Raw genomic sequence first — 9,644 nt, 5'->3', positions numbered from 1 at the left:
TGTCGCCACTATCAGTGATTGCAGACCGGGCGCCGCCACACGGCACGTCTAGTCTAGACTCCATAGCACTCGTCCCAGGCTACAGCCGACTTTCCTAGCGATGGTTCACTGACTACAAACGCTCTCATTCGCCGAGACGACAGTTTAGCATAGCCTTCAGCTACGTCATTTGCTACGACCTAGCAAGGCGCCATATTCAGTTACTATTCTGAACAGATAATATTGTGAATCATGTACCGTCAACAGCTACGTTCATCATTAATATACCTGATATATGGACGTGTAATTGACCATAAGTGTGTAACTAAGTGGCAAAACTATCATCACAGCATAACTGTAATAACGGTGCTTCATCTTTTTGTAAGTACAGATATATTTTCGTCAAATGTTGCCTTACCACTTACAATTGTCACACTTGTATTTGTGTAATCACCAGCAAATAATTTTTTTGTATTTATACAGTGATCTCCAACGGTACAAACATGTAAATGAATGTATAAACACCTGAAGATGGGCGCAAGCCCGAAACCGGTCGTGTGGCGAATAAACAACCTTTTATTGTGACTGGTAGCGGATATTTTTCTACAACCCCATAAAGGAACAGTCACGGAGTTCGACAGAATCCACTATGGATAAAATTCATTTAATGGATTAAAGTTAGCTATCAAACTAGCTACGTCCGCTTTCTGAATTCTACTTCCTTGTCATGTTCCAGACCTCACGTCAGTATAGTCCTTCCCTCCACACGCCAGCCTGCGTGAGCTAAATGCGTGCGTTTCGGCCTCCTCTTGTAACACGGTGTTGGCTCTTCTGCCAAAACACAACAGCTATAAGACAACAGCTCTGCGGAATGCTAACACACGGTCCACGGACGTTAGAAGTGCCGGGGCACACCTGCTGTCGTCGGCATGTCAACACTAGGACTAGTAGCCTTCCCAATGGCACAGATAGTCCGTGCCCCCGTGACAGCGTTCCTTACTAATGCGATGCAATAATCACGCCAGCTCCTCTGCGTCCATCTCAATGTCCGCTGTCTAGCATACTAAACAAATAGTTCTAAAAATACATAGGATTGTTCTCATAATTCTGTACTTGAAGAATTAACAATATATTCAAAACAGCTTTCATAAACTACAAGCATTTAAATATGTAGAACAAGAAATATTTGCAAATGCTGAACAAAAGACAAGCTCATTTATACCAACAACAGATCTGTAGAAAATGGCGGAAACATATTACCGTGCTCCCATTCCTTCATGTGATTCTAAAATTAGTCGCTAGACTGAAGTACCGACCAAAAAACGTCTTGTATTCGTATATGCACTATCCTCTCGTTACAGTACTGGCTCCAACTCACTCCCAGGCCTGGATCTAGGGGGATAGAGGGTGGGGGGGGGGGGGAGGGGCAAACCGTTGTATCTGCCCCACGCGGCAATTTCAGGAGTACCAAATTCATATTTTTAAAGAAAAAAAAGTCTTGTTTCACAAAGCGCCTATCATCCAGCGCACGTTGATCTATCGAGTGTTCATATTATTTTGAAACGCATCCCTGTTGCTTTATGAACATTTTTGAACACATTCTAAGTTGATTACTGAACGAATCATAGTTTTGAGTGTGTACATAGTGTGCGTCATGTCTCTGACAGGGGAATAGCCGCCGCATCTAGAAACAAAAATTTTCCCACTGACAAAAGGGGGGGGGGAGGGGGGGGGGGCGAGGGGCTCTGCGAGCTGAACGGAATAAACTCGAACGTGTGAATGCCAACCGCTGTTTGCTTATGTCGTTGATAGGGTGTGCGAATGATAAGCGTTGTTATAATTACTAACCCAATCCATAGATTTAGACTACCAGAGTAGAAATAAATGATAACAGGAATAGCTGGTAAGAAAGATTACGTACTATCTTCTAGGTGTGTCCAAGAAAATGAAATTTTGACATAAAATTTTGTCATATCGCTACACTACTAAGGGCCAGTTGTACAGACCCCGGTTAGTAACGGCTTAATTCTATTCTCTGAATAGTGCGGAAAACTCGTTTACGAACACGTAATAACGCCTAACCGGAGAATAAACGCGGGATAACCAAACCGGTGATTCCGGCAGGGTTAGTGAAGTCAACCAGAGAATAAGTTTTGACAAAAGCAGGAATAGTTACAGAATTAATAATGACAGGATTGTTTGTTAAAACGAGGAAGGAGAAGAAAGAGGAACATCAAACAAATTACAATCAAAGAATATAACAATTGCAAATTTATATAAAAATCTCGTATTATTGCTACTTTTCGATCTTATGCTTGTGGGACTGTTTCCTAACATAAAACTTTCTGCTTGTAGTAGGCCTGCTTGAAGTAGGCCTAATAGTAATTTGATATTGGTATTTCGCGAATTACATTCTCTCGTGTTATTTATGTAAATGAGGTAGATGAAAAAGACTATTTGTGTCAAAACAGTCTTGCTTATTTTCCGTGTGTTGCAAATGCTGCAATATTAGAAAGGTCTATTTCGTTTTATGTAGCAATGGCAAAACAGACGTAATCAAACCGAGAAACCACACCGGCCTTGGGTACTTTTCCTATTAACAGCTTTTTCAGTATCAGACAACGATATTTTGATTTTTCAGGTAGCAAAACGTTTGACGAACTTTGATGAGGGGCTCGTCTTTACTGTTTTTATGTTTCCTATATTTAATTTTATGTCACAGAAAAGAGAACAGCTGATAGGCAACAAGAAGTGCTAATTTTCTGAAGAGTTATTAATTTCCCAGTCACAAATAATGCCACTCAGCATTAACTGTGAGTTTTTTTTGAAGGAGTTTAGGGTGTCAAACCGGCCGTCTGGGAGCAGCAGGGGGGGGGGGGGGGGGGCACCACAGGACATTTTAATTTCAACTGTCCTGAATATGTGTTTCATGACTTCCATTACAAAATATACAAGTTGAATTCCACAGCGCGAAATACACTGCCGTGCGATTTAACAGTGCGATGTGAAGAGGTGTGGCACTGCACTTTGGCACACTTAAGACCAAACAACATGTCTTACACTTCCTCAAACATATATGTTTCATATTTCAAACTCCTCATACTCAGAAAGACCTACCTTACAAAATGAACATATCTTTTTTTTTTTTTTTTTTTTTTTAGGCGTTCTCTCTCAAACGCTCGAGGTAGAGGGGGGGGGGGGGGGCACTAGCCAGCTTTTGCCTCGGTTCGGAAACACCGTAGATCCGGGCTGGGCTGCTCACTCCTACATGAGAACATGTAGTAGCAGTAAAATGCCCTCCCTGATCATGTGCATCTTTTATACCAGACCTGGACCCACGAAATAATACACTCCTGGAAATTGAAATAAGAACACCGTGAATTCATTGTCCCAGGAAGGGGAAACTTTATTGACACATTCCTGGGGTCAGATACATCACATGATCACACTGACAGAACCACAGGCACATAGACACAGGCAACAGAGCATGCACAATGTCGGCACTAGTACAGTGTATATCCACCTTTCGCAGCAATGCAGGCTGCTATTCTCCCATGGAGACGATCGTAGAGATGCTGGATGTAGTCCTGTGGAACGGCTTGCCATGCCATTTCCACCTGGCGCCTCAGTTGGACCAGCGTCCGTGCTGGACGTGCAGACCGCCTGAGACGACGCTTCATCCAGTCCCAAACATGCTCAATGGGGGACAGATCCGGAGATCTTGCTGGCCAGGGTAGTTGACTTACACCTTCTAGAGCACGTTGGGTGGCACGGGATACATGCGGACGTGCATTGTCCTGTTGGAACAGCAAGTTCCCGTGCCGGTCTAGGAATGGTAGAACGATGGGTTCTATGACGGTTTGGATGTACCGTGCCCTATTCAGTGTCCCCTCGACGATCACCAGTGGTGTACGGCCAGTGTAGGAGATCGCTCCCCACACCATGATGCCGGGTGTTGGACCTGTGTGCCTCGGTGCTTAAAAATGAAAAATGCTTCTGCTGATTGCAGTCTTGCTTCGCTTTGATTAACTTCTCTGCTAAAGGCAGTTTTCACAATAAAGTTTGCGCTCGCATTAAATCAGATTTCAGAGTGACTACCAAAATCCAGTGCAGTCGGGTTTTTAACCTAGGTTGCATTATGTTACTGGGGAAGGAAGAGATTTTAGTTAAATACCTGATTCATGAAACTCGTTTCAAAAGTAATAACAAATGAAAGATTACGCTTGTTCTGTGATAAACTATATAGTATACAACGTCACGTTGTATGGAAAACGGAGCAAAGAAAAATTATAGACACATCAGCAAATTCTGAACACAATGACATTAAAGGAAATGTGATGTAGCCAGTACGCCTACCGTTTGGGTGAACGAGTCGAAAACCGATACTGTATCACGTACATGGATCAGTATCTTCCTTTTTGAACAACGGAAGTTACGTCTGAACAAGAGTTAAGTCATCTTTTAAGTCTTGAAAATGCTATATACAAAGTATCATGCCCAGCTACAAGTGCGCGCCACCAACTTACAGTAATTCTCGTAGCTCACTGCACGAAAATAGCTATTAGTAGGTAACCTATATTACATACCCACACATACCCAATATCCGTAAGCAAGCTGTCACACCATTCGTCAGTAGTAAAAGTGAAAGCGGTGGGAGGGGCCGAAAGCCAAGAACAGAATCAGAGGTCGACTCAGAATGTTTCGTCCACCGTTTGTTGGTGGCTATGAAGACCTAACATTGTCCGCATTCACCAACGATTGGTCCGTACACTCTTCCTCCAAAGTAGTGGCTGTAGCCAAGCCTTCACTCGACTAATCAAACATCAGGATTTATCAAGCAATCAGTAACCTGGTCCGGAATGTCTCTACAACAGTCTAGTAACTCAGGGTTGGTGTAAGAGTGAATAACTTGACAGTTAGCATTTTAACGAACGACTTTCTATATAGGTTATACTCAAACACACAACTGCACGCAGAATATTTGGTCTGTGTTAGCATTTAGGTAACAGGAAATACACTGTAAGGTGGTTTTTGTACGTTATCAAAGTGCACGTCAGAGAGAGATTAAGTTACGTAACTGTTAAACAATCTTTGGTCTTGTCGTGGCACAGTCTTTGCCTCTGCGTAGTCTGATACGTTCTCTATTGAAGTGTGGTAGGTGATGGACGTATTTTGTAGTGTTGTGTCGACTCGTGATTGTATGCGTTTGATGCAGAAAGACTGACTGTAAAGGACAGCATGGTGGTATATATTGGATGGCGAAAAGGATATAAATTTTGAATAATGCTGTTAGTTTTGAAGAGAAAGAGTTTGAGGTAAGACTGCAGGTCAGCGCAGCTAGTAAGGATTATTGTCAGCTAGTTAACTCGCTCAGAGCTGAGAGAAAGATCACCCCACTCCTCTGAGTCACGCATTAACGTATTAACGATTCAGCTGCCTGTTTTTTTTATAGAAATTCTCCGTTAATATTGTACCCATTTTAAATCATTGTTCACTTCGTTAAGCCGGCCGAAGTGGCCGTGCGGTTAAAGGCGCTGCAGTCTGGAACCGCAAGACCGCTACGGTCGCAGGTTCGAATCCTGCCTCGGGCATGGATGTTTGTGATGTCCTTAGGTTAGTTAGGTTTAACTAGTTCTAAGTTCTAGGGGACTAATCACCTCAGCAGTTGAGTCCCATAGTGCTCAGAGCCATTTGAACCATTTTTCACTTCGTTAAGCATAATATAGTTCAGCCAATGTTATGTGTGAAGATCACTCCAAGCTTTAGTTTGTTTTTTGAATACATACTTCATGCTAAATTCGTTGTCTTGGAATATAATTTTATAGGAATAGTTAATCTCCCCAATCCACTGTTTATCATCACCCATTACCACATATAACAGTTTGAATATGTATTTCGAAACAGCTTAGCCGCTGCCTGCTTACTGTTTGCTGTTGTGCTTTCGAGAAATATGCACCAGTGCTGTCAAGACGCGAGCTAAGCGGAGATTTTGGTAAAGGTCTGATAATTTTTTTTTATTTCAGTTGCACATTTAATTTAAGGTGAGTTGCATTCTGATCATTTACAGTTCATTTCAAATTAGGTTCTGTTTGGTCAAAAGTTAACACTCGAGTTTAAGATGGAAAACAGTTTGTGGGTACATAGACATACTTTCAAGCGTCATAGAAACTTTATTTTCCGTTTTACAATGTTAAATTTCTGGAAATGAAAAGCTTAAAGTCCAATTAGAGAAATAAATTTACTTTGCAAATGTGATTAATGTTCAAACTGGTGGCCTTCAGGTTACATGGTTTACTTTCGTACACCTCATCTTTTACTGTGCCCCATAAGAAGAAATCCAGAGGCGTGAGGTCTGGAGAGCGTGCAGGAAACTCGATTGGTCCCCTGCGTCCTATCCACTGGCCTATCCCTATGATAGTGCGGCGGGGCGCCATCTTGTTGGAAATAAAACTCATTGTTGTTGTTGTTGTGGTCTTCAGTCCTGAGACTGGTTTGATGCAGCTCTCCATGCTACTCTATCCTGTGCAAGCTTTTTCATCTCCCAGTACCTACTGCAACCTACATCCTTCTGAATCTGCTTAGTGTATTCATCTCTTGGTCTCCCTCTACGATTTTTACCCTCCACGCTGCCCTCCAATACTAAATTGGTGATCCCTTGATGCCTCAGAACATGTCCCACCAACCGATCCCGTCTTCTGGTCAAGTTGTGCCACAAACTTCTCTTCTCCCCAATCCTATTCAATACTTCCTCATTAGTTATGTGATCTACCCATCTAATCTTCAGCATTCTTCTGTAGCACCACATTTCGAAAGCTTCTATTCTCTTCTTGTCCAAACTATTTATCGTCCATGTTTCACTTCCATACATGGCTACACTTCATACGAATACTTTCAGAAATGACTTCCTGACACTTAAATCAATACTGGATGTTAACAAATTTCTCTTCTTCAGAAACGCTTTCCTTGCCATTGCCAGCCTACATTTTATATCCTCTCTACTTCGACCATCATCAGTTATTTTGCTCCCCAAATAGGAAAACTCCTTTACTACTTTAAGTGCCTCATTTCCTAATCTAATTCCCTCAGCATCACCCGACTTAATTAGACTACATTCCATTATCCTTGTTTTGCTTTTGTTGATGTTCATCTTATATCCTCCTTTCAAGACACTGTCCATTCCATTCAACTGCTCTTCCAAGTCCTTTGCTGTCCCTGACAGAATTACAATGTCATCGGCGAACCTCAAAGTTTTTATTTCTTCTCCATGAATTTTAATACCTACTCCGAATTTTTCTTTTGTTTCCTTTACTGTTTGCTCAATATACAGATTGAACAACATCGGGGAGAGGCTACAACCCTGTCTTACTCCCTTCCCAACCACTGCCTCCCTTTCATGTCCCTCGACTCTTACAACTGCCATCTGGCTTCTGTACAAATTGTAAATAGCCTTTCGCTCTCTGTATTTTACCCCTACCACCTTTAGAATTTGAAAGAGAGTATTCCAGTCAACATTGTCAAAAGCTTTCTCTAAGTCTACAAATGCTAGAAACGTAGGTTTGCCTTTCCTTAATCTTTCTTCTAAGATAAGTCGTAAGGTCAGTATTGCCTCACGTGTTCCAGTGTTTTTACGGAATCCAAACTGATCTTCCCCGAGGTTGGCTTCTACTAGTTTTTCCATTCGTCTGTAAAGAATTCGTGTTAGTATTTTGCAGCTGTGACTTATTAAGCTGATAGTTCGGTAATTTTCACATCTGTCAACACCTGCTTTCTTTGGGATTGGAATTATTATATTCTTCTTGGAGGGTATTTCGCCTGTTTCATACATCTTGCTCACCAGATGGTAGAGTTTTGTCAGGACTGGCTCTCCCACGGCCGTCAGTAGTTCCAATGGAATATTGTCTACTCCGGGGGCCTTCATTCGACTCAGGTCTTTCAGTGCTCTGTCAAACTCTTCACGCAGTATCATATCTCCCATTTCATCTTCATCTACATCCTCCTCCATTTCCATAATATTGTCCTCAAGTACATCGCCCTTGTATAGACCCTCTATATACTCCTTCCACCTTTCTGCTTTCCATTCTTTGCTTAGAACTGGGTTTCCATCTGAGCTCTTGATATTCATACAAGTCGTTCTCTTATCTCCAAAGGTCTCTTTAATTTTCCTGTAGGCGGTATCTATCTTACCCCTAGTGAGATAGGCCTCTACATCCTTACATTTGTCCTCTAGCCATCCCTGCTTAGCCATTTTGCACTTCCTGTCAATCTCATTTCTGAGACGTTTGTATTCCTTTTTGCCTGTTTCACTTACTGCATTTTTATATTTTCTCCTTTCATCAATTAAATTCAATATTTCTTCTGTCACCCAAGGATTTCTACCAGCCCTCGTCTTTTTACCTACTTGATCCTCTGCTGCCTTCACTACTTCATCCCTCAAAGCTACCCATTCTTCTTCTACTGTATTTATTTCCCCCATTCCTGTCAATTGCTCCCTTATGCTCTCCCTGAATCTCTGTACAACCTCTGGTTCTTTTAGTTTATCCAGGTCCCATCTCCTTAAATTCCCACCTTTTTGCAGTTTCTTCAGTTTTAATCTACAGGTCATAACCAATAGATTGTGGTCAGAGTCCACATCTGCCCCTGGAAATGTCTTACAATTTAAAACCTGGTTCCTAAATCTCTGTCTTACCATTATATAATCTATCTGATACCTTTTAGTATCTCCAGGGTTCTTCCATGTATACAACCTTCTTTCATGATTCTTAAACCAAGTGTTAGTTATGATTATGTTGTGCTCTGTGCAGAATTCGACCAGGCGGCTTCCTCTTTCATTTCTGTCCCCCAATCCATATTCACCTACTATGTTTCCTTCTCTCCCTTTTCCTACACTCGAATTCCAGTCACCCATGACTATTAAATTTTCGTCTCCCTTCACAATCTGAATAATTTCTTTTATTTCATCATACATTTCTTCAATTTCTTCGTCATCTGCAGAGCTAGTTGGCATATAAACCTGCACTACTGTAGTAGGCGTGGGCTTCGTATCTATCTTGGCCACAATAATGCGTTCACTATGCTGTTTGTTGTAGCTTACCCGCATTCCTATTTTCCTATTGATTATTAAACCTACTCCTGCATTACCCCTATTTGATTTTGTGTTTATAACCCTGTAGTCACCTGACCAGAAGTCTTGTTCCTCCTGCCACCGAACTTCACTAATTCCCACTATATCTAACTTCAACCTATCCATTTCCCTTTTTAAATTTTCTAACCTACCTGCCCGATTAAGGGATCTGACATTCCACGCTCCGATCCGTAGAACGCCAGTTTTCTTTCTCCTGATAACGACATCCTCTTGAGTAGTCCCCGCCCGGAGATCCGAATGGGGGACTATTTTACCTCCGGAATATTTTACCCAAGAGGATGCCATCATCATGTAATCATACAGTAAAGCTGCATGCCCTCGGGAAAAATTACGGCTGTAGTTTCCCCTTGCTTTCAGCCGTTCGCAGTACCAGCACAGCAAGGCCGTTTTGGTTATTGTTACAAGGCCAGATCAGTCAATCATCCAGACTGTTGCCCTTGCAACTACTGAAAAGGCTGCTGCCCCTCTTCAGGAACCACACGTTTGTCTGGCCTCTCAACAGATACCCCTCCGTTGTGGTTGC

This window comes from Schistocerca serialis, chromosome 1 (assembly GCF_023864345.2).
Source record: "Schistocerca serialis cubense isolate TAMUIC-IGC-003099 chromosome 1, iqSchSeri2.2, whole genome shotgun sequence".
In the NCBI taxonomy this organism is placed as follows: Eukaryota; Metazoa; Arthropoda; class Insecta; order Orthoptera; family Acrididae; genus Schistocerca; species Schistocerca serialis.
The sequence above is the reverse complement of the archived record's forward strand: the minus strand, read 5'-3'. Positions refer to the sequence as shown.